This window comes from Molothrus aeneus, chromosome Z, assembly GCF_037042795.1.
Source record: "Molothrus aeneus isolate 106 chromosome Z, BPBGC_Maene_1.0, whole genome shotgun sequence".
In the NCBI taxonomy this organism is placed as follows: domain Eukaryota; kingdom Metazoa; phylum Chordata; class Aves; order Passeriformes; family Icteridae; genus Molothrus; species Molothrus aeneus.
In genome coordinates this window covers 25452192-25478070 of record NC_089680.1, presented here as the reverse complement: position 1 = coordinate 25478070, position 25879 = coordinate 25452192, and the positions used below count along the sequence as shown (strand labels likewise).

At 35.7% G+C, this 25879-nt stretch overlaps 1 long non-coding RNA gene across 1 annotated transcript in view; it reads right to left on the bottom strand.

Moving 5' to 3' along the window:
* The window catches only part of LOC136569218 (uncharacterized), a 476564-nt gene extending 451193 nt beyond the window's left edge, over nt 1-25371 (bottom strand). The window contains exon 1 of the long non-coding RNA XR_010785325.1: nt 25263-25371. This is a non-coding gene — a long non-coding RNA (uncharacterized lncRNA). The remainder of the gene's footprint in view (nt 1-25262) is intronic.
* Nucleotides 25372-25879: the final 508 nt, after the last annotated feature.

The window sequence follows — 25879 nt, the reverse complement described above, 5'->3', positions numbered from 1 at the left end:
ATGTTATATCAAGAGTCTTTACATTTTAGATAATCAGCTCTCAACAGTCTGTGGAAGAGTTGACACACCTGAGGGACAGGATGCCATTCAGAGGCACCTGGAAAAGCCTCAGAAGTGAGCCCATGGGAATCTTATGAGACCAAGGACAAGGTGTTGCACCTAGGTTGGGGCAAGCACCAGTACCAACACAGGCAGATCAGAGCAGCCCTGGGGAAAAGGACTTGGAGGTGCTGGTGGGTGAGAGGCTGGACCTGACCCAGCCATGCAGGCACTCACAGCCCAGAAAGCCATATCTGTCCTGGGCTGCATTAAAAGCAGCTCTGCTGAGACCCCACCTGTAGTGCTGCATTCAGTTTTGAGGTCCCCAGTACAGAGAGGACATGGACCTGTTGAAGAGGGTGCAGATAAGGGCCACAGCAACAATCAGAGAGCCGGACCACCTCTTATGAGGAATGGTTGGTAGGGTGGGGGAAGAGAAGGCACCAGTGGGACCTTATTGGGACCTTTCAATGCTTAAATAAGGTGTTTATAAGATGGGAAAAGGAGTAACAATTTTGGACTAAAAGAGGGTAGACAGAAACTAGATGTGAAGAAAAAAATTTTTATGACGACAGTGCAATATTGGGCCAGGTTGCTCAGAGAGGTGGCAGATGTGCTGTCCCTGCAAACGCTCAAGGTCAGGTTGGTCAGAGCTCTGAGCAACCTGATCTAGTTGAGTACATCCCTGGTCATTTCAGTGCTGTTGCATTAGCTAGCTCTTAAAGGTCACTTCCAACCCAAAACACTGTAAGATTCTCTGATCCTTTACCACAACTATAAAAATTAGATTACACAATATATAAGTATTTATGTAATAAATTATTACACTAACATTAGTGAAAGGAGTCAGGGGAGAGAATAACAGGTAGCTTATTGTTATGTAATATTCAGCTTATTTTACTGACAAAACTATGACTATAATTATTAATAGGCATTGGCATTACATAATGGAAGCTATTTCCACCCATCCAGAGATGATGCTACCAGTAAAGATCTTATCTAATTAATAAAATTAAGACTTGGTAACAAACATGTTTAAACAGATAATTTTGCCTCATCTCTTACAAAATTTGCTCCAGGGAAGATTTTTCAGGGAAATTCTGCGTGGTTTGCTCAGAGAGGACAACATCTCCTCCAAGAGTGCAGAACAAGCACCAGGTGCTGCTATATCTTCAGCTATATACATTTTCTCACCTTCCAGAGAAGCTGCGGTGAATAGTAAATATGGAAACAGCAATGTTCACAAGACTGCATCTGAGGTTAAAAAAGCACTACGTTGTTTTAATAAAAATCCATACATTATCCAGGTAAAAGTCTGTGAAGCAGAGGAAGGATGACGTACATTTCTCATATCTCCTATCTTATTTACCTACTGAAACAATTACTAATATTGACTATTGGGTTTGCATGGCCTAGGTTTGGTAGCAGGGGAACTACAGGAGTGGCTTCTGAGAGAATTTGCCAGAAGCTTCCCCTACATCCAGCAGAATCCCTGGTGGTTCTAAAGATGGACATACCACAGTCAAGGCTGGGTCAATTAGAAATGGTGGCAATGCCTCTGTGATAACAGATTTAAGAACAAAGAAAAAAATTAGTTATTGCAGTTTTAACTGCAGCTAGAGAAGAGTAGAGCAAAAATATGTGATAGGAGCAACTCTGCAGATACCAAGGTCAGTGGAGAAGAAGGAACAGGAGGTGCTCCAGGCACTGGAGCCCACATTCCCCTCCAGCCCCTAGTGCAGCCCATGGTGAGGCAGCTGTGCCCATGCAGCCCATGGATGGCCACAGGGATGCAGAGATCCACCCACAGTCCATGGAGGAGCCTCACCCCAGAGCAGTTGTATGCCTGAGAGGAGGCTGTGACCCTGTGGGAGGCCTGTGGAGAGAGGGCCCCTGCTCCCAGGCTGGAGCAGCCTGTCCTTTGAGGACTGCACTCCATAGAAGAGTGACCCATGCTGCAGCAGTTTGTAGAGGACTTTTGCCCATGGGATGGACTCACATTGGAGAAGTTCATGGAGATTTGTCTCCTGTGGGAGGGACCCCATGGTCTCACCAGGCAAGGACTCCTCTCCCTGAGCAGGGGCATTAACAACATGTGATGAACTGACCATAAGCCTCAATTCCTGTCTCCCTGTGCTGCTGGTGGGAGGAGCTAGAGCTGGGAAGAGGTTTGGGGGAAGCTGTTTTTAAGAGTTGACCTTACCTCTCATTACCCTGATCTGACTTTGTTAGTAATAAATCCAATTCATATCTTTAATTTCAAGCCTGTTTTTCCTGTGATGGTACTTTATGAGAGATCCCTCCTGGTCCTTATTTCAACCCGTGAACCCTTCATTATATTTTCTCTCCCCTGTCTGGATGTGGAAGGAAGAAGTAGAGCCACATTGGTGGGTGTCTGGCTTTCGGCCAGGGTCAACCCACTACATATGGAACAACTCACAGTTGTGGTGAAACACATAATTAATACACTGGGGAAACTGATATACCTTTCTTTGTGAAAGCAGAAATTCTACACAGAAGGTTTTTAAAATTAATGTTCCTCCCTCTGAAGGAAGCTGATTTATATAGATTATTTCTGATAATAAAGATTATACTTTTGCCAGTAAATTTAAATCAGAAAAAAAAAATCTATTTTGGGTGAATTGCTCCTAGCACATGTGCATGGCATTCTTCTTGTCAGAACAAACACAAGCAAGACTTCCATCACATCTGGCAAAAATCATCATTCAGTATGTTTCTCATATTTCCATTACCAGCTTTTCTTTCTCTGGGAGAAGTTCGGCTCCTCAGTTAGCCTGTCACACCTGGGCTTGCGCAGAATCTGGACAACCAGTGCAGAATATTTTGCGTAAATGAGATACTGGTTTCTAAATAGGCCTCTTCCCTGGTGCCTTAATACTCTAAATAGATATGGACTTTAATGTGCAGCATAAAAGAAAATTCAGACTTAGTTAAGTCTTTAGAGGCTGCTAACTAATGTCTTTCTTCTATGAACTATACAAAAGAGATTTGGGAGACTTCTTTTTTGTACATGTTTTTAAATGACAAAATGTATGGAACCAAAAAACCAATGACATGTGGGTCTCTACTTGGAGGAAAAAAGTCAGTATGTTCAAAAAATTTAATTTAAAAAAGGTTGAAAAATGAAACCTTAAAAGTTAACCACAGGAGACCCTATCAAACACCAGAATTATCAAGAATATTCATTCTTTTAAGCCTACACAAGTTTAGTAATGAGCTTTCTATTTATAGCCCTTCAAAGAAATGCAAAGTTTTAAGCTACCAGTAATAACTTGCTTAGTATTGGGGGTTTTTTTGTTTATTTGGATTGTTGTTGTTTGGTTTTGTTTATTGTCCATTTTTTTTAACATTTGCAATATTTCTGTTAAAAAAATTTTTCTGTTAAAAAAAACTCCCAAAATAAATGAATTTATGTAAAATCAGATTAGACTTTGCAAAGCAAAGCAACGTATTTGCATTTGATCAGAAATCAAAGTTCCAGAAAGAAAAGTGTTTCAGTTGCAATATTTAGTCTCTATGCATTTAATATACAAATACAAGTTTTCCAAATATATTATGACACACACATATTATCTAAGCATATCCACACACTTTTCCCAGACAATATCGCTACTACCTAGAAGGCTGGAGAAGTTGACAAAATGTTAAGCAACTAGCCTGTTGCTAGTTGATTCTTACTCTAGGCTTTCAAGGATCTTTCTAAAACAGATTACTCTCATTCATGTGTACAACTTATGAATGATTAATCAATTTTTAATTTTAAAAAATGTAATTATGCCTTACCTAGAATCTAACTATAGATTCTGTATAAACAAATTTTGTGTGAAATAGAAAACAGAAACAGAATGTTTCTTTTACTTTGAAACAGCAAACCTGAAGAACAGAATTCATAGATTTATTTTTCTAATAAGCTTTAAATCTGTAATTGTCATGTCAGTTTGTGTTGGCTGTATCTGTCTGCCAGCAAGAGACAGTGACCACTTACAGTGATTACAAAGTACACCAAATGTAGTATGTATGTCATTTCTCCACAAGAGCTTGTTGGCAGCTTTGATCGACTTCTTTTTGATTACACCACAATCACCTCATTCCACTTTAGCTACTCTCACTCTTGCTCTCTCTCCAGGGGTTCAGATGTCACTGCTGTATACCTTAGCAGATGAATCAGTTTTCCTTTTGTTAAATCCTCTTCCTGGGAAGATGAATCTACTCATTGATTTTGACCAAAGACTGGGTTTTAAAAAGGGTAGAAGAGACTTCTGACCTTTCAAATGATCAGATTAAGGTGGTTATTTTCACATTATTAAGTAATCAGGGAAGAAATACATTAAGCAAGAGTTTAGTTCACAGGCTGTTTTGCTGGCTTCTAAAAACTGTTGTGCACTGACAGCTAACCTAGATTCCATTTCTTCCTTTTCCTCTGAACCACAAGGGAAGTTAAAATGCATTTTCACATTGCATTTTGCCTAAAGGCTCTCAGTAAAATTTAATTTTCTTACAGCATTGATTTTTCCATTATAAGTTGTAGGAGTCTAATGATATCTCATAAGAATTTTTACTGTTGAGAAAAAAGGATGTGAATGATTTAGCAATAGTAACTTCAAGTGATAGAGGACTTATTCCTAAAAACCTTCAATCTGTCTATTTGATAGGCAGATTTTGAAAACTCTATGCCATCTCACTATCCATTGGATGGCCTAAAGTTAGTTTCTTAAACAGTTTCATGAGGACAATATTGTGATCCAGTTTCATCAACATTTCTGGAAACCAAAATTAAGCTATCTAATTTTGGAGTTGAAAATAGTGCTTAAAAATTAACAGGCAACAAGGAAAGAATACAACTGAGAGACCCAAAAAAACAAAACCATTTCTGTCTTGCAGGCTACATTACACTCACTGAAGACTGACACTCTTATTATCCCAAATACTTCAAGTTTGTCATATTATTTTCGTTATGCTGGACAAAGAATATCCTACATCAAAAAAATATGACAAGAGTCCTGGAAAAAGAAAACTTGCAGGCTGACTCTTTCATTCAAAACAATTGTATCATCACTAAAGCTGCAGAGAATATGTCTGAAAACAACTGGTGTGACAGACTATGACACAAACTGAGTGCCAGGGTAAGCAAAGTAGAGGTTTTCAAGTCCTTGTGTTCCACACAAGAGATTTTTTTACTTATTCCACTTTGTCATGGGTTTGGTAGATAGAGATGTAAAAAATGTACAAATATACAATATATTAAATTAAAATAAAAAATAAAATTCAATTCAATTCAATTAAACAGCCTAAAGCCTGCTGACTGCTCTTCTTAGTAAACAATATTCTGATAGGTATCTACCTCCTTATTTTCTGAAGATTTGTAGAAAGCTGCAAGAATCGCCAGTTTCTTGTTTTCTGTGGTTTTCTTTCACAGTTAGGGCCTTATTAGAGATGCTGGAAACAAATTAAGGAACATCTCACATCTAGTCAAGTCACCATATTTTCCTTTTTTGAAACCTGGAAAATAAATTGAGCTGAAGAACAGACCTCAGAGAAATCCAGGTCTGAAGTAGCTGCACCACAATTCACACAAAACACCTACACAACTTTTCATACTCAGTCAGTTGCAGGACTTTTTTCGGTTTTGTCATCATTGTGGCTGTATGCTTACTTTACTTAGAAAAGGTGTCTTGGTTGTTGTTTGGGGGGGGTTTGCTTGCTAGGGAGCGGGGTGGTGTTTGTGTTTTTTCTTCTTTTTTCATTATAGAGCAAGTATTTCCATTACACAGTCAAAATTTTCTGATAAAATACACATTTTTATGCTAAATGTTTGTCCAGCACATTGGACATCTAGAACAAAAATGTTAAGTGCACTAAACCACTAACCTGTCTAAAAAATTTTATGGAGGTTTATGGAGGTTGGTGCTTGGGATTACCCACTCTTAAACAAATGTAAATACCAGAAAGGAGTTTCACATAGCATTTTAAACCGCATTATTATACCTACAAGATTTGAAACACAAGTAGTTGTAATAAAGTCATGCAAAAAATTAAATATTATAATTAGACAAAACTATCCTATGTTAAGAATGGGCTTAATAGATTTTTGTATAGTTCATTGGACTGACAAGTCCTGTTTGGACAAGAGCTAGACATGACCATGACTGTTACAGAAATGTTGCACCAAGATTAGATTCTTTATGGCTCAAATACTATGTAAATATATGTGATACAATAATTTAGATGACAGATTTTGCATGCCTCCATGGTCTGGGGATTTCTTTTTTAGCGAGCTATCTCTGCTGTGCAGTAAAATTGTACATCAATACACCTACTCTATCAGAGAAGCTGAGGCTGACATTCCAGACTCTTATTTTTAAAACTGCCAGAGCTTTAGCCTCTCTCTAAATAATGGGCATGTCAATACATTAAAGGGGGAAATTCACCCCTTCTTGGCTGGTATCACTTCAAAGTGTAAAATCAAGTCTGTATATTTTAAAATGAAATACAACTCTTCAAATTTAGCCCATATAATAGTTTTCTTCTGTCTTTCCTGGGATTTAGAGTCATTCTGTTGTTGATACAGAACAGACATCATACTAACAATAGATGTCTTAAAAGAGTGGGGAGAGTCTCACTTCTCCCTCCCATTTGAATCTAGCTTCTAAGACAAAAACAAATCAGGATGTTAGCTCCTAACACAAGGAAGAATCCCTGTCAACAGAGTCTCACCACAAGCAACAGCACTAAACACCAGCAGCTGCAATGAAACACTCCTACCTTCTCAACTGTCCCATTAATACCCAAAAGATTACACCTTCTCAAATGAGAGATTATCTCACACAGTTCAGGACACCCACACTGTCTGAAACCAAAGGCCAGACTGGGACAGTCAGAGTCATACCACTCTATACTCAGCATGTCTTATTCTCTCCAAAATTATCAATAAATACAGGATGGAGGTCTTAGTTCCATAGTTTCCATAGTTCTGGCAGTGAGGAACATCTGAGAAAGGAATGTCTTGATATTTGAGGCTGTTTAAATATAGACATCTCACTGGATATTACATGGCAGGTTATGACCTGCCTTAAACTTGGGAAGTGAATCACTTCTTGTCAACACAGCACAGTTAAGTACAGGCACAGCGTATCTGATTAACAAAGACTTCCCTAGCAAATATGTAATGTTCCTGGTGTGCACAAGGTAGTGACTACTCTTATTTCCAAAATAACAAGCAAGGGAGAAGGGGGATAAGGGGTGAAGAGAGGTGTGGGCGAAGCAGCAAGTACAGAACTGAATTAAGATGAAATATCCTGAGAGATTATACTTACGTAAAATAAATATGATTAAAAAAATATGAACTACTCTTAGGAGTCAAACACGGAATACAGATCTGCCTTACGTAGCACAACATGCCAGTAGCTATAAACAGAGTTAAGAATATACAATGCATTTGGTTTTCATATAATGATCTGCTGCAGCTGAGGAATCTGTAGAAATCTTTTCTTGTGAATATCTAATGTGATACTACAGAATTTCAAATATTAATACAAGACCAGTCTAATTTATAAGTTAAGACATGGAGGGATATATAGTGCTGTTACATATTATTATATATTATGGTATTAATAGGATAATGATACTTTATATAATACAGTTTTATATATAAAAATGTGTTTGCATAAATCTCTCTTAAAATACAGTTAACAAAAAGTTAATATTACATCTTTAACTAATCTCAGGTATGATGAAAGTAATACCTCTAAATGAAGAAATAAAGATTTCATTGACTACAAATCATTCAAAAATCAGAATTCTGTTATCTTCATACAGATGAGTCAAGTCCAGTTGCTTAAGATGCTCAGAAATGTGTTTCACACTACAGAAATTCTTTTATTGACATATGGAAGTGCTGAATACAGAAATATCTAGTGGGGTTTCACTAGGGTCATCTCTGTGAAGACTTCTGCTGGGTTTTAATTTTTACAAATGACCTAGATTGGTAAATTTGCTGATAATATAAAATTTGGAGGAAAACTGCATCCTTAGCAAGTAGCGAGACAAGTTTAAATTAATCCTGATTTTCTTCTGTAACTCATGATGCAGAATCTTAAATTTAATGTTCACAAATATGAAACACTAAAAACTGAACATGAAAATAGTAAACTTGGACATTATATGAAAAGATTTATACTAAAACAAGAAATCTGATTTATAGTAAACCACAAAAAAAGAGATGGTGTATATTTCATATATTCATTTAGATATACCAAAGCAAGATAAGGAAGCAATCTAAAATTCTTTAGAATTGCAGGTTTCAGATTTGTCATGTTGCAAATTCATCTGGCAAGCTCTTGGAATATTCTGTGAACTTTTCATCATGACATTAAAAATAATGTATTTTTCACACTTAATCATTAGAGATAAAAGTGAAATTAGACTCATTTTATAGGTGAGAATTTGAAATAAATCTGAAAAATAAACAAATTTAAATCCCTCAAGTTTTGTAAAAGGATAAGGAAGTGATTTAACACATCCATACTTACCAATCAAACAGACTAACTTCAGAAATATTATTTGGTAGTAGAGGAAAGTATGAAAAAAATTTTAACCACAGAAGCACTGCACAATTTGGGTTGGAAACAATTGTAAAATCCAACCCATGTGCCATGAGCAGGAACACTTTGCACTAGGCCAGGTTGCTCAGAGCTGCATCCAACCTGCCCTTGAACATTTCCAGGCATAAGGCGTCCACAGCTTTTCTACCTTATCTGTTGCATTGCCTCACGACCCTCATGGTGAAGGATGGCAAACCCACCCTCCTTCAGTTTGAAGCCATTGCCCCTTGTACTATCATGACAGCTATCTTGTGAAAAGTCCTTCTCCAGGTTTCCTGCAGCGTGCTGGAAGGCTGGAATAATGTCTTCCTGGAGAGTTCTCTTCTCCAGTGTGAACAACCTCAACTATCTCAGCCTGTTTTCATAGAAGAGGTGTCCCTGTTAAATAATACACCTAACCTGTGAAGTCTGGAAGAAAAAAAATCATATTCTTCTCCCAATTTTGACAAGAGGAGGCCAGGACAATCTCATATATAGACTAACTTCTTGTTTTTTACATTTCTTATCAAAGAATAAACTTTGTATGGAGATTACATGATATATTACTCTGTTTTTGGTATGTTCTGGCTCATTCCTTTTAGGCTGAAAAATTGAACAAATGAGACAGATATTAGATATTAATATTAAATATTAGACATTAGATATTAATCATCATCATCAAGAACCATACTTCTGTTGCCTATTAGAAACCTCCAGAATTTGGGCTACACCCTCAACCCTGCATCTGGGTTTGCTTAACAACTCACATATCACTGGTTTAGACAGGTGGCTTAAACAAGCTGTCTACTGTTTTGGAAACATCTATTTCGGGATTTAAAGTAATACTGCACCACAAAGAGAAGTCACATACAAGAGATTTGGAGTTCTGGATGTACGTTTTAATGTCCTTCCTATTCGGCCCTAAGTATGTTGTCAAACAGCTTACAGAATCCTGTGGCTCTGTCAGGACCCCAGACTGTATGAACAAATAAAAAAACACACAAATAATGCAGATGGGAAAAATACTTACATAATAAAATATACGTTTATCTGTTTTCTTTTTTAAGACAACATCAAGAAACCAATATGACTATGTCACCACATGCAGATGAGGTCAGTGGGGACCCCACGTACATTTATGTGCAAAACCCTTACACAGAGACACACAATTTCACAATTTCTCCTCTTCACATCTCATTCTTCTGAACCACTCTTCTTTGGAAGAAACTGTCAACAGGGACTTTATTTCAACGTTCCTTTTCCCATTTAATTTGTGGCATCTTAGAAGCAAGATAAATTTGAAGAATTAAATATTACATATGTGTCCTGCTAACAGAAAACCACGGAACACTTGAGACCACTGGCTCTAATCTCCTAAGTCTTCCATTCAATTCCGGGTCCACTCACATTTGCATTCATATAGCTTCATAAGAGATATCTACCCCCCACACAACAAGTTGCTGAGTATCTTCAGTGCACATAATTTTGTATTCTATAGTGGCAAGACAATCAGAAAGCTGTTTCCTGACAGTGCAAATATGTTTGCCTGCTTTTACTTTTTTAATTTATTTTACCTGTTTTCATTCTGCTTGCAAATATGTCTACATACATATGAACAAAGTGAAAAATAATTCATACATGCTCAAAAAAAAAGCCATGACTATCATATGTAGCAAGTTTACATTTATTTCTTCATTTAAGAAAACCAACACATTTTATCTGAAGATAACAAAGCATTCAGTTTTTTATATTATGACACGATTATCTTGAATGAAAGAAGTAACATATAATCAGGAACTCTAAAATTCCAACTGTTATTCTCAGCATTTCCACCAGGAATCAATACTTCAGAGGTAGTTCAGGGTCATTAAGTCAAAAGTGATGTCAGATGTCATCTTCAACTGAAGATAAATGCATTTAAGAGAATTATATTTTGCCTCCTATTTTAGCAGTTAAACCCATTTTTGAATACCAAACACTCTTAAAACAAAAAAAAAACTATTAAAAAACCCCAAAAAACAAAATACATGCAACTTTTTATCAGCTGAATTTGTGTCTCACCACCAAAAATTGCTTGCAAGCCAATTTGTACTGATTTGTATTACTGCACACTGCATTATTTCATCTCTGCCTTTTCTATTTGTATAGAAAGCATAAGCATCTTTAATATATGTAAACCATAAAGGAGATTTGCATACAAAAGCCTGCTGCAGTACACATTACTTAAGAGCCATGTTTGCTATTTAAAACTGTTTATTTGCAGGATAGCATAACACAGGGTTCTTTTTTTGAGACAGAAATATTCTTTCCAGTTTGAGAATATTTTGAAATTAACAAGTTATTATAAACATCTGTTTATAAATTATAAACAGTTATTATAAACAGCCTAGTTTTACCTAAGTTTTACCTAAGTCATTTGATAGCTATCAAGTTCAGTGACTAACAGCAAAAATTAACAAGTGCCTTGCATTTTTCTGATCTTGATCTATTTAATTGATCACATCACTGAATGGAAGGTGTCATACTTCCACAGTGCCAGGGATCCAAGGGTTTGATGTCTCTACACTGAAAGATAAAGTCTATTTTGAAGAAAAACATATGAAATAAGCTATTTACTTATTTTATAATTTGCATTTCAAAGATGTAAATATATGAAGATTTTACTTCCATGTTTTTGAGGGAAAAGAAAAAAACAAGTTATATACACTCCTGTTTCAGGGTCTTAGCACAGCTTGTCTAAAATACTTAAATAATACTAGATTTCATGATTTATAATTCAAACCATATGTCAACCTCAACTGGAAAAAAATCCATTTTAATCACGCTTTCCATACTTTCCAGTTCTTATAATACATGTTTTTTAAAAGTGACCTTTGAAAAACAGCATAGGACCTTCTGCTTAAACTGAAGTCTTAATTAACACAAGAATTCCTGTAGTTAAATTAATTTAATCTGTGTTCCCAAATTATGGGCCAAACTACAAATTATTTGCAAGTCTAAGTAAAAATTATTCACAAGCCTTCAGTACTTCAAATTGCTGAGTGATCTTTTAAAGTTCCATAAACTCTTTTCTCTAAACAAGGCACTCTAACAGCACAAGTAAAAATAGGCAACACCCACGTGAATAAAAAAAGATAATGGAGCAAAACAACAACAAAAAGGAAGATAATCACCGATTTATTAAAAAAAAAGTGTAAGTAAAGACTTTGTCTTTTAAGGAATTTTTGCCCTGAAATTAATTTGGAACCATGGTCTCAAATAATTTATAGGTTTCATAGTAACAATCCAGGAGACAAAAGCACAAAATGTTCTTTTTAGAGTCTTACTATAAAAGTGACATGTTTGCAGCATATTTGGCCTCACTTCCATTGTGTTTACAATATGATTTGATGTGCCATGGGAATGACTAGCAGCCTATAAGGAGTATCAGCATCCTAAATGGAATTGAAAACCAACTCAATTGCTCTCCAATGACACTGGCTCATGATCACGTAACAAGAATTCACTTATAAATAAAGAATAATATTTCCATTTGGATAAGAGGCATTAAACAACACCTGATCTGTTTCAACAGAAAAAAAAATCTCAGCGTTATTTCTCACTCTCCCTAATCATCATTCCAGCACATTTCCAAGAATCTAATTATAATGCAGTATCACTGAAGGTTTTTCATGGAGCTTGCTACTGATTTCTGGTGAGTACAAAGCCCAAGGGCTCCTTAGATCATGTTGATTTTATAGTCTCTATATTCGACAAGCAGCCAGTGTGTTTTATGACGTAGACCCAGGAACCGATAAAACTAACCTGTTCCCACCTATCAAGCTACCAGAAAAAAAATATAATTTTTCTTGCATTATGAGAGAGACTATTGTTAAGTCAGCTACTTATCCCTGCAATTACATTTATTAGAAGGAATTGTTAGAGATTTCTGGCAGTGATTTTCATAATTAAGATTGTGTTTTTTTCTATGGCCCAAAATTAAGCAGGTGGGATAGTATATCCAGAGGTGGAATCATCATCCCTGGAAGTATTCAAAAAAATCCATGTTGATATGGCCCTTGAGGACATGGCCTAATGGTGGTGATACTCAGCTGATGTTTGGGCTTAATGATCTTTCAGGTCATCTCTAGCCTAAAGATTCTAGATGTAAGGCACTGTCTGTCCCACAGTATTTCAGGTCAAAACAGAACTCAGTGCAATATTGTAAGTTTCTGTAAGAGTGTGTATGTACAGTAAACTTTTGCTTAACTTACCAAGTAACAAAAAGTTGTTACTTCTTGAGACATGTAGTCAAATAACTAAGTCTATGTTAGCAAGCCAGGCAACAGAGTGTGGAATAATCCAAGATGCTGCCAGAAAACAAAACAATTTGCAATTTACAATATAACTACAACCATACTGTCATCTTCAAGATGTAAAAAAAAAAAAAAAAAAAATTACTGCTTTAATTTAAAAAATGTTTTGAATGGCTATTTCTTCAGTAGCTAGTAGATTCTGCTCTTTTTGTTTACAGACGTGACAACACAAAAAGCATGGTGAAAAGAAGGAAACCACTCACCCAAACTGTGTCAACTTTGTCTGACTACTTACATTTTCTAGGTAGTGATGAACTTGCATAAAAGAAGCACATGAAAAAGTACTCTTGCTTTATTAGCTATTCCAGCTGGGCTCAGCTGTCCTCTGATTAACATGGAGGCCATTATTCTGTGACATTCATATTTGCATGTAAACTGTACCTTTGGACCTAAGTATTGCTGGCTCTTCTTATTTTATATATCATCTGTGCTTCCACTGCAACTATTTGACTTATGTAACATGCTGCTATATTTAATAGTGATCTGTGCCTTTCTAGTGCACACATACTTTAATTTCCAATTTTTTAAATCTTTCCAATAATTTCATAGTGGAGGGAGGAAGAGGGGCATTCTATGTGTCAGTCTTTCCTCAGAAGCATATATAAAAATCATGCTATAGCCTTCTCCAAACAGAAAAAACCTGCTGACTAGCATGAAAATATATTTTAAAAAAATAAAACTAGTACTTAAATTAATATAGTATCAACTTACTGGAACAGCTTACATTTTGAATAGCTGCATTTTGAAATATGCATAATTAGAATAATGGAGATTTCTTTTGTATTGTCACTAGTTCTAACACTCTAAAGATGTTTGCTTTCAAATACCACTGTGAAAATAAATAGAACGTACAATTATATCTCATCTTACAAGAGTTATTATAATGTTGAGTTAACATTACAATTTGATATTTTGTGGAAACTGTTTCACCATGAATTTACACACAGTGTACATTACACTAATTTCCTTTTTTATTGCAGTTTTGTGAATAAAATTTGCCTGTGGCTATGTGGGTATACCAATCTTATTAATTTGTGTTTTTATAATCAATCTATAGTTTAATATGAATTGCAAATTTCTAAGGGCTAAAAAAGGCCTCCTGAAACTACCTTTGAGGAGAGATGCAACAAAGACTTAATTCCTGGTCCCATCAGGGAAGGAAAAAATTGTGCCATTCCTCCAGATTCCTGTCCACTGCCTTCCATGTGAGACCTTTATTGATGGAAGGCACAAAGTAACTCTTGTTGGAAGCAGTGTAAGTCTAGCACTGCAATACTCTTCTTGATTGGTTATCTTTGCTTCATAAAACTGCCCTATCTGGTACTTTCTGTAACTCCTCTCTTATTTACAGCTCAAAATACACAGCAGCTCTGTGGGCAAGTAAAGTGCTATCAGGATATAGAGACAGATGTGCAGGGTAATACGAGTCAATTAAAACTTCAGTTACTGTTCCAATAATGCCTGGACATGTCGGTCACACTTGGGTTTTTGTGGGTTTAGTTTTGGATTTTTTCCCCCTGCAAAAAGGAATAGACACCTATATAAATTTTTAAATACCTTGTTTTCAGATTTTACAAGTTATCATTCCTACAGGGTAGGTCTTACTGGATAAAAATCAAATTATGCTTGTAGCTCATCTTTTTCTTCTTCACTATCACACATTAATATCTTTTACAAGTAACATCTTAGTTCCCTCTTAACACTGCTAAAACCCCAATTTAATAGCAAAGCAAACAAAAAAGTGCTATATTGTTTACTCTGCCTTTATATTTTTCCTTGAATATTAAGCAACAAAATAAAATCTACTTCCTCTGAAATTACCAGTGTGGTCTTGTTGTCAACCATAAGGGAAAGTCATTATTATTATTAACATAATTATTATACATCTTCCTTATTATCCCCCCAAGTTATAGCTGCCTTTCAACTTTTATTTGATTCAGACATAAATGAGAACAAAATATAATATAATACTTTTGTAAACACTGAGTGAGGTTAAGTCATGAAAATATCAAATTGACATATTTTATTTTTGGTTTGTTTCCCCAAGATGCTAAAGAGCAGACAGCCAGCGAATCACCATAGACAGATGTTACAGTTTGCATAAACTGGAATTCCACACTACAAGAATGAGGGATATATATTTTCATGAAATTAGATGAAGTAATATAAAGTTTTTCTTGGATCCTTTTTTCTGCTTATGAAGCTTCTCTATTCTTTGTGATTATAAGGATAATTTCGGAAAATCTCTTCATCTACTGATTATGGAAAATGTTTCTGGCTCACAAACAAGATCTATACTATTGCCTTTATAAAGCCTTGATAGATGGAGATCTCCATCTCTAAGAGTCATCTCTCATGCATGCTAGTTGCAATACTCTTTTATTAAGCTGAACACTTATATTTCTTTTTCAACAATCATTTAATGAGCATAATATCCAAGTGACTTCAGTAAATCCCAAACTTTCTGTCCAAACAAAATGCCATCTAAAGTTAGATACAAATAGTATTATCACTGTAAGATTTATCCTATCAACTCTGCCTCTACGCCAAAATCAATAATCCTGACCTCAAAAGAAAATATTACTGCCAGTAATCTTTACTGGTTGCATAATGGTCAAAATGTCAATATTACAAAAACAGAAAATACACCTCAGTATAATTATATTACACTGATCCCTAGGTCCATCTTTCTTTCCAAAATCAGGAAAAGGTGACCTACCAAAGTAGCAAATAAAAAAAGGTGGTGTGACACTACACAGTTCATCACATTAGTCTCAGAGGCACCAGCATAGTGTCAGAGCAGGAAAGCACAAAAGTTGATTCTGTGTATGGACTATAATTAGCAGCATAAGATCTTGGACTCCATCAATTTGTACATCATTGACAAAAAGAGGAAAAAATTATGACAAAACAAGCAAACAAAACCCAACATATAAGCTTGTTTCCAAATTTGAAGACAAGAATGTCATTTTCAACATGCGCAGATTCATACATGCATGATAGGATTTCTAGGATGTCTCCAAAATATAATTAATCTAATTATGCTGATAGCTAAGCACAAGTGTTGATTAAGGGAGCTCTGTTAGCATCAGATATAATTAGCATAACATGAAAAAATCCTTGCCTTTGGGAAAGGCAAGGAGGGAAGGCAAAGTTCTAGATACGACATCAGAATATAGACATGCACAATTCATAATCCTGAATGCAAATGAACATGCAATTGTATATGTTCTTTGCTTTCTGAAATACTTGTATGGGACTGGCTGCATTTGTTACAACACTAGCCTAGCACTGAGCAACTACCTGAGGGCATCTAAAAGGCTTAAATCACCTACGGTCAGGCGACTAAAACTTGAACCCAGTGGTTAAAGACAGTGTCATCTGACTTGACACTGCACCAGAGAGCTGAATAACATGACTGTTGATGAGGATTTCTTCCATTTATGTTATCCATTTTCTACCCTCACTTCCTTTCCTTCCTCATCATGCTTCTTTTAACAATTCTTTTTTTTTTTTTTTATATACAATGAAACATAAATTGCAATTATTTTTTTTTCACAACGCCTAATTTAAGTAACCAAGAAATGCTTGGTTAAATAAATGTCACAATTCATGTGTTTTTTAATTTGTTCAGCATTGACAATTGATAAAATTAACAGAACACACATATTCAGGGATTTTCTTCTTTCCCCATCCAGTTCTCAGGCCAACCAAGACCTGTCAGAGCAGTGGAGGGGGAAAAAGAGACGTAATCTTATAACTGCACTTCAGTGTTACTCAAAGACACTAACACACCTAAACTCACCCCAAAATTCATAAATTTCCATTTTATTGATTCTGTAGCAGAACTCTATCAGTTACTTTATCTCTTCACCTACACTAGGAAGCATCTGATATTTACATAAGCTGGAGTGCTTTCTTTCCCATTTTTATCAGTTTGGGAAAACACAAAGTAGGTTGAGGACATCACTCTTAAAAACAAATTCTTACCCCAGAAGGGCCACTATGCTTAGGATCAGTGAGGAAGAGCAGAAACCTAAATTATGATCTACTTTAAAAATAATTAGACACTCTAGCTGTGCTACAGCCTTCTGCAAAGGAAGGGTAGAAAAAAAATGAGAAGACGGGGAAGAGTGGAAAAGGCTGCTTCCATGCTGAGAGAAAAAAGATGATTCTGAGCAGAAATATATTTGGATACTTTTCAATTTATCATTTCATGTAGAATATGACAATGAAAATATCCAGGGATTGCATTTCCACACATACAGAGACCTGTGGAAACCTAAAGTTGATGATGAAAAGCAGATGCTGCAGCACAATTATTTTTGTTAAGCCAAATACAAAGATCACTTTTCTCTAATAATCCTAGAATAGAAAAGAAAGAAACAAACAAAAACCTATTGGGGGTTTTCAAATTAAAGAGATTTTAAAACAGGACAAATCATGCATTTTGGTTAGGTCAAGGGAGCACAACCTGTATGAAAGCTGCTCAGGAAATTTTTTAATTCTAGATTTTTTTTCCTTAGTACAGATTGTCCAGAAAAAAGAATAACAGCAAAAACACAACAAAATAATAATAATTAAAATAAAAATCAAAAAACTCAAATCACATTTCCTGACCATTTTATTCCATCAAATGGCCTCCAGCAGATATCATATTCTTTTTTACTACTTTGCCTCTTTTCTCCATTAGAATGAAGAATTGAAAACAAATGGCACAGGAAGCCCATTGCACTTTGTTCTACAAATGCAGAACAATATTAATTTGAAATACTTCCCTTTTGAATTATTTCCCTTTTTCTCCAAGTAACAATTATTGTGTGCTGTTTATCCAATTATCACTGAGAAACTTAATTTTGCCGAAGACTTTCACAGATATGGGTAGCATGGTTAAGAATATTTGGTTACCCAGGTATAGTGACCTTCATATCTTTTGGCAGCTCTTGAAGTTTGCTGATGCATTTGACAGAAGAATTTCCAACCTCACTGACTGATTGTTGCTTCAATGAATTGTCAGAGGACACTGCGTGTACATGGAAGAAGAGAAGTCAAATCAACCCACTCTAAAGCCTACACACTGAAAAAACAGGCAAATAAATTTTTGCAGCTTTTCAACTATAGCTTCCCAGTATTCTTAGGAAAAAAGAAAAACAAAAAAAAGGAAGATTAGGAAAAATTGTGTAAAAAAGCCATTAGTATATCTTTCAGTCATAGGGAGAAAGGAAAATTTCACAGAATATTTGTGCATAAAACTGAACAAATGGCTAAATTATTCAAAGGGGAACACAGGTTATCACTACATTAATGCAACAGTTCTACTTTTCTCCTTATTTTTTGTTAACTACTCTATTTGGTATGCTAATGATGCCAGACCATAACTACTGATGTCAAATTTGAAATTAATGAGCTTTGCTGGGCAGATTTCTGTTTGTGAAGGAATACCAATGGTTAATATGACTTTTCATTAGGAATATTTCTATGAATGATATGCACACAAATTATACTAAAGGTTATATATATATATATATAACTAAAGGTTATATATATATATATATATATATATATATATATATATATATACTAAAGGCAATGAATTATTTGAAACTCACTTTTATGACTTATCTGTACCTACAATTTTTAGAAATTTATAAGCATATAAAAAAAGTTAGCCGAATTTTCTATCAAGGAGAAACTTTTGGCATATTCTTAAATACTTCTGCTAACAAATGTAGGATATGTCAGTAATAATGATTTAATGTTGATCAAACCTCTCCCAGCGCATTCCTCCCCATCACACGAATTTTTCAGGTCTCAAGATCTCATCAAAATATATTTCAAGTCTGATTTCTTTTGTTATAAACTTTAATATTCTAGTTACATGACAGTTTGGGAGTTGGTTTGTACTACTAATGCATCAGTATGGTGACATCATGGTGAAAATGCACAAAAATTAAGTCAAAAAACCACACACTTCCTTCAGGAAAACCTAGATAGAGAAAAGTGTCAGCTGTAATTTTATACTATTCTGTTTTCTGATAAAGACAAAACTCTTTATGGTTTTCTATCTCTCTGAAGAAGCCCGAGAAAGCCATCTGGCAAGCCTCAGTTCCAATAAGTAAGGGAAAGCAACTCATGCTAAGACACAGACAGTGCACATGCATTCTTTCCATTGAGAACTGCTGATGCTTTGAGCTTTGCCTCACAGCATCAGAGCACAGTCCTTTTAATTTAAAAGAAAATCTTTCAAACTAAGATCATGCACCACCCTGTAAGATTTTTTCTGATTGTTAAATGGATGGGATAGATATCCTTATGTCATTTTACCTAAATCAAGGGCAAGTCACACATAGTTTTAGTTTATCTTTTTGTTACTGGCAGTAATTCTGTAGCTACCTAAGTAAGACTTACATCACTGCTCTACCTTATACTTATGCGCAAGAATTCAGAGTATGTTGTGCTTCATCAGACGTTGAATACAGAACTAGCTTTAAGGTTAAAATGAAGTCCTTCAACATAGATTAAAAATTTGTACAGTAAGTATTCTTATTTAAATCCTGCTTAGAAAACAAAAAAATCATATACTAAAAATTAATATTCTATGTTAGATCTAAGTACAGTTAGTTACAATACAGAAAACTTTTTTTTTTTTTTAACTAAAGACTGAAGAAAAACACATTTGACTAAAAGAACAAGCAGAGTGAGGAGAACACCAAACTACTTTAAATGCTGGTTTATGTAGTACAGGGTCTGGTGAGACGTTATGCCTTGCACCACAATGAAGGGTACATTTTAAGTGTGTAGGGGTGAGACAAAGAAAGAATGCGTCAAAGCTAGAGCAAACTTACTTTGCCTGACATACTCCCACATTGACTGTTAAACTGCTGCATAAGAGTCTAAAAATCACTTCACTTTCAGACTACAGTAGATGCAATTGTTCTTATGCAGTTACTTCTGCTGCAGTACCCTTAAGAATTACTGTTCCCAGAAGACAGATTGGTGTACACTTCCAACCTGCTGCCACCAGAGGACCTTTATTCAGGCTGGTCACCTTAAATCAATCATCATCGTGAAGCAATTGAGCTGTCACCCATGAGAAACTCACCAGCTGGGAGGACCACTCTGGAAATGTGAGCTCACCTTACCCTCACAGTTTCCGTGATAACTGGAAGAGCTAAATAATTCCCATTAAGCCCATGAGTCCTCCTTTATGTTTACAGACAATCACCCCAGCTGAAGCAGCTTCCCCTCAACCCACCTTTTCACTCCAAACAAAAAGCATATGCATTTAACATTTCAGTGCTGGGCAGTATAACACATTTTGCAAATGAGCTAGGTAACCTAAAACCAAATAAAAAGCAGCATCCTGGATAAAGAGTGATTTCCTGAATGCCATTGTGTACAGCTCTTATTTTTTAAATTCAAAAGAAAAGCAGAATGCACCATATGCACCAAAACATCACCTTACCTTTTGAGATGCCACCCTGAAATATATGAAAAATTCAGTTTAAGCAGCTTTTCACAATGGGATGAAACACAAATATGGGACTGCCTGATGTAGAAAAACATTTTTCTAAACCAAATATTTAGACAAAGCAGAGTACTGGGCCTCTAATATGTATCTATCTGTTAATTAGCAACTATATGAGCTCATGCTGCTTACAGCTGGAACAAATCCCCTACAGCATTCTCAGGAAAATCATCGGACTATTCAGAGCCTTCTTCATATTGCAAACATACACATCTAGAATTCTCTTTTCCAAACACATCTCCAAAATCTTAATTTTACTTTCAACATAGTCTAAGTAACATAATTTGGAAAGTATAATAGTATTTCAAAGAACTTTAAAGGCATTTGAAGCATGACTTTATTCAGGAAAACTTTAAAACATACTAGTATTTTGATCAATTTCACAGTGTTGCTGGCAGAAATTTTATAAAACTGATTTTAGAAACCAGATTCTGCAGTAGCTAATCAGTTAAAATTTTATTCAACTAGATCTTCATTTTATGTATTGACAAGAAAAACCCCACTTTTTAGAAGTGGCTACAAAGTTGCCAATAAAGAAATATAGAATGTAAAGAATACAATTTCTTACACAATAGTCTTCACTTAATAAAGCGTATTTAACAGAATAGAAATGTAAGATAAATAGGATCATTTCTGCAACTATTGACAACAAATGAAAATAGATGAGTAATTCAGCCTTTATATTGACCATAAAAGTAGTAAATTTGCAGCAATTTTCTGTTTATTGCTAGCTTTTCTGTTATTGTTTCGTGCTGGATCTTACAAAAGAAGCTACCAGAACGGATAAACTGAAAATCAAACAGCATCTAAAAGCATTAAGAATGATTAAAAAATCTCCCAGTATGCATTCCTTTTGCCTGTGTGTCTGTTTCCTTCTCATAGTCATTATTTTCAAATATATTTAATTCTCATTTGAGAATTAATTCATGCCTACTGCCTACTAGAATTTGTGTTTGCTACTAAGTATTTTTTATCACAATCAAATATGTCCAAAACCTTATACTCTAACTGCACTTCTTGTCAATACTTTGCGACCCCATTTTTATCATTATGTTATCACTGTGACACAATGTCCCTTGCCAACTTTGTCAGAGTTTGCTAGGATTATAGGTGCAATACTTCAAGGTGGAAAGTCGACAAGAAAAAGGGGTAACATAAAATCTCTTTAAGAAACTTCTAGTACTAATGACCTTATAATGTATGTGTAGAAAACAAAACAAAATAAAACGCCACATATACAGGCATTCTCCAGCTCAAGTACATTTGAATCTGAGCTCTTTCTATGGCCTTTTCACTTTTTTTTCTATTTTAAAGAACACCCTGAACATCTCTTCCTCCTTAGCCATTTTCCACACAATCCTTATGGCTACTAATGAAGGAAAAAATTTACTTTCCTTGAGTACAGTTATCAAAATCCAAAACCCTAAATTATAGAACATCCATATAAATGTCACTGTTAAATTTATATTTGCTGGTTATGAGGTCTTTAAAGTGACAGTAAATCAATAGAGCTTATTCTGATTATGTGAGATTCAGGTACCAATCTGTTTTTGTACTAAACCAGCTTTGGACTGATGAAAAGTATCAGTGACCTTTTCCTATATGCTGAACTCACTTGTTTTCCTGTTAAGCCAACAATGATACCTTTGTTTCTCCAACTAGTTACAGTACTTCAATTCTGTAGAATTATTACCCCTATACACACAAAAGTCATCAATGCTTTGTAAATTCTTAAAAGAGCACAGACAAACCAAGATTAAAGTATCAGTGTATTACTTGATATTTATAACATTCCCCATTTTAAAATAGTTTGTGCTATCAAGCAGTATGTTTGTTTGTGTACTGTCAGTTTCTTCAGCAAAGCCACATTTAGCAAAGAACAAAGAAGGAAACATTTGCGTTATTTTTTCATCAGACTTTATCACCACAAAGTTTGGTGGGAGTTCAGTATATTAAGTGATTAATATTGACAATGTTTGTTGGCTTTGGCTTCTGAAAACTAATGCAGGTATCTAGGATTTTACTAGTAAGAAATCTTAAATATGCACATACCAGAGGAATTAATCATTGATTCCCTGTAGACTGCTTATATATTTCATCAGACTATTATCTGATCTGAATAACAAGAACAATTGCATAATAAACTACATTACTGCTGACACATGCAACTTTGTTATATCAGTTATGTATTTGCACAGCAATAGGTGTTCTTAAAGTCCTCTCTTGTTTCTTCTGAATCAGATTGACCCAATTTGACATTTGCCTATGCCAAAAACTCATAATTGTACATGAATATATAATCAAGTACAATATGTATCACATTTAATTGCCATGATTTGGCACAGGTCATTTCCCACAGTAGTAATTACAGCAAAGGTGGAGTATGTTTTGAGTACTTTTTCATATAGATTCTAAAGTATTGCCACAACATATCCTAGATTAAAGAAAATCCCAAAGACAAATTATGAAGACTGTGCTCCAACTAATAAAGACATTGAGTACATAGACATTTGAGCTAAACTAGACAACATAGTTCCTGTCTGGTTAGTCATATGTAAATTTTTTTTTAATTTTTTTTTATTTCAAATAGACACACTGTTAGACATTCAACATTGCTGCATGTTTAGGGCCACCTAGCAGAACTGAAAGCTTAGCCTAATAAACTTCACTGCATGCAGTCTCAAAACAGTTCATGCAAATTAGCTGGATATATTATTTTAATGTGCTGTCCACAGGGAGTACAACACAGCAATGAGCCATGTCAAATGTTACTAAGTCATTTAGAAAAAAGTGAGTAAAAAGCGCTTTTTTTTTAACTGAAAGGTAAATTCATAGTACTAAAACACTATCAGTAGGATTCCTTACTAAGTCAGAAAATGTGTTATCCTTTAATTAAAAGTTCATGAGTTCATGGGGTATTTTTCCTGTCATAAATGGCAATTACCAAAAGACTACTTTAATGCAATATGAAAGTCACCCTGATTCACTGTCTAAGAACTTGCACCCAATGCTTTGTAATTCCTTCCTAGCTCTAAGATTATGAATACCTGAAAGTAAGTCTGAATGTCATCCATCTGCTACTGCAGATTTAGTCTTTCCTACTTGTGTCACAATTTCCTAAGTAAATTTTGCTTGTTTTCTTTACTGTTGTGACATAAACTACTTTCTTTACTTTAGGAAGAAATGCATTTGATTTGACCCTGATAAACTTTCACTCCTAGTGGCATTCATTAGTTGTGACTGATTTTAAATTACACCTGAAAGTGCAATATGAAATTCACATTTCGAAGTTTAATAAAATGCATTTGTAAGTTCATGTTTAATGGCTTCTAACAGCACTACTTTATTCTGATTAGGTGAACAGTAAAGACATAATATATATGATATTTGAGTTGTATTGTTTATTTACAGTAGCCACATTATTCTGAATTTGTACAGTAAAATAACCCATATTTGCCAAGAATTTGTAAAGACACAATTTTAATTTATTCTAATTCAAATCTACATTGTCCCTACAACAGATACAACACATGAAGAATTTAAATCCAAGTCCATTTGGCCGGAATAGAGAAAAAATGCTGAAATGCTATTGATTCCTTTCAGTACATTCAAAAACACCTGACTCAACTGTATTTCTACTGACATAACACTGAGGTTTTATTTAGATATTAGCAAACATGAGCAAACGTTTTCATTGCCATACCTGTCATTGTTATTTCTTTTCTCTACCTAGGAAACAGTTAACCCTCAACTGCTAATACTAGCTGTCTCCCTTAGCAGAAAAGCAGCAAATGTCGATAACGGGTCCACTGTCCCAAGAGAAATAACGCCTGCAAAAGTTCTCTTTCCCAGATGCAGATATATTTAGTGCTGAACAACACCTAACAGCAGACACTTCATGACATACATTTATATGATCTTCATACCTTCTGTTAACTCTACAGCTCAGCCAGCAAACCTCAGTTCCACTGCTCATGACACCCTTTTAAATGAGTTTATTTTTTTGTTTCCCCTAGATCTTTCTCACCTATCGAAAACAGTGCCATCAGTACTTTTGAATATGCCCTATAAAAGCCCTTAGAAAGCAAAGCTGTTGTCTAGAACTGTCATCCTCATCAGAAGAAAAAATTTACATACAATTTATACATATAGAACTTGATGAAAAATTTAAGAACTTCAGAGACATGGAGTAAAAATGCTTACAATTGAATGCAGACAAATATATCTTAGTATCTATAACTCAGGCACATTTTATATTAAACTGAATGTCCTGTCACCTGCCATTGCTTTGCAGGTCAGACCATTCTGCAGACCCCTCCTGAGGGAGTATCTCTTTGTTTAGATTTTGTCTGTATTCTACCACATACCTACACCTGCACTGAAGTATGACATTATACAATACTTGCCACACTCAGTTTCTTTAAACAAGTATTCACCTTCAATTTTCTTCACTCATAAAAAAACAGAAAACCACTAAATGCACCTTCCCACTAAAAACAGTTCCAAGTTACCACGGCCAAGTTTCTCTCTGACCAGAACAGTAACCTGAAAATAGAAATGCATGCACATATATATACACATGTATATACACATATATAAAGATATGTGTGTGTGTGTGTGTGAGAGAGAGAGAGAGAGCATATGTATGTGTGTGCATATGTGCATGTGTGAATGCTAAGAAAAAGTCTGGATAAGCCCGAGGACACAGGGACAGTAAGCAAGCACAGAGAATTTACTTACTAATGCTGTCCACTCGGACCTCTTTGGAAACCTGAAGGAGTCTCCGCTTTCCCCTCCTGCCAGTCAGGCGCCGCGTTGTGCCCCTAGTCCACACAGGCCCAGAAGGAACTGCAAAGAGAGAGAAGCACATGCCCCATCAGGCAGTACTGTTTTGATGGGATCCAGCTCCGCTGCCGCTAGCTCCTGGGGGGTAACCCTGTTTTCAGAGCTGACTCCGATAAGAGTCATTCTTCCAAAGATTTTTTTTTACAGTGATTTTAAATACCTAAATAAATAAATAAAAAAAAGGCTTCCCGGGGCTCCTTCCCCTTAAAATTTGCGGGGGGAGGGGGTCTGTGGGGGGGGGGGGGTGGCGGGGAGGTGAGAGGTAAGGTACCTGCAACTCTCTCCGATGAGGACGGCAGACAGAGAGGGAGGGAGGAAAAGAGCGACGAGAGGGAGGAGAGAGGGAGCGAGCGAGGGGTGGGGAGGAGAGGTGGGGGGTGTGCGTGTGTGCGTGTGTGTGTCTGTGTGTGTGCGGGGCGGGGGGCGCTGGAGCGGCTCTCGGTGCGAGCACTGCCGTCTGCAGGCGGGCGGCGAGCGGCCCGCAGGGCTGCGAGGGCCGGAGCTCCCCGCGC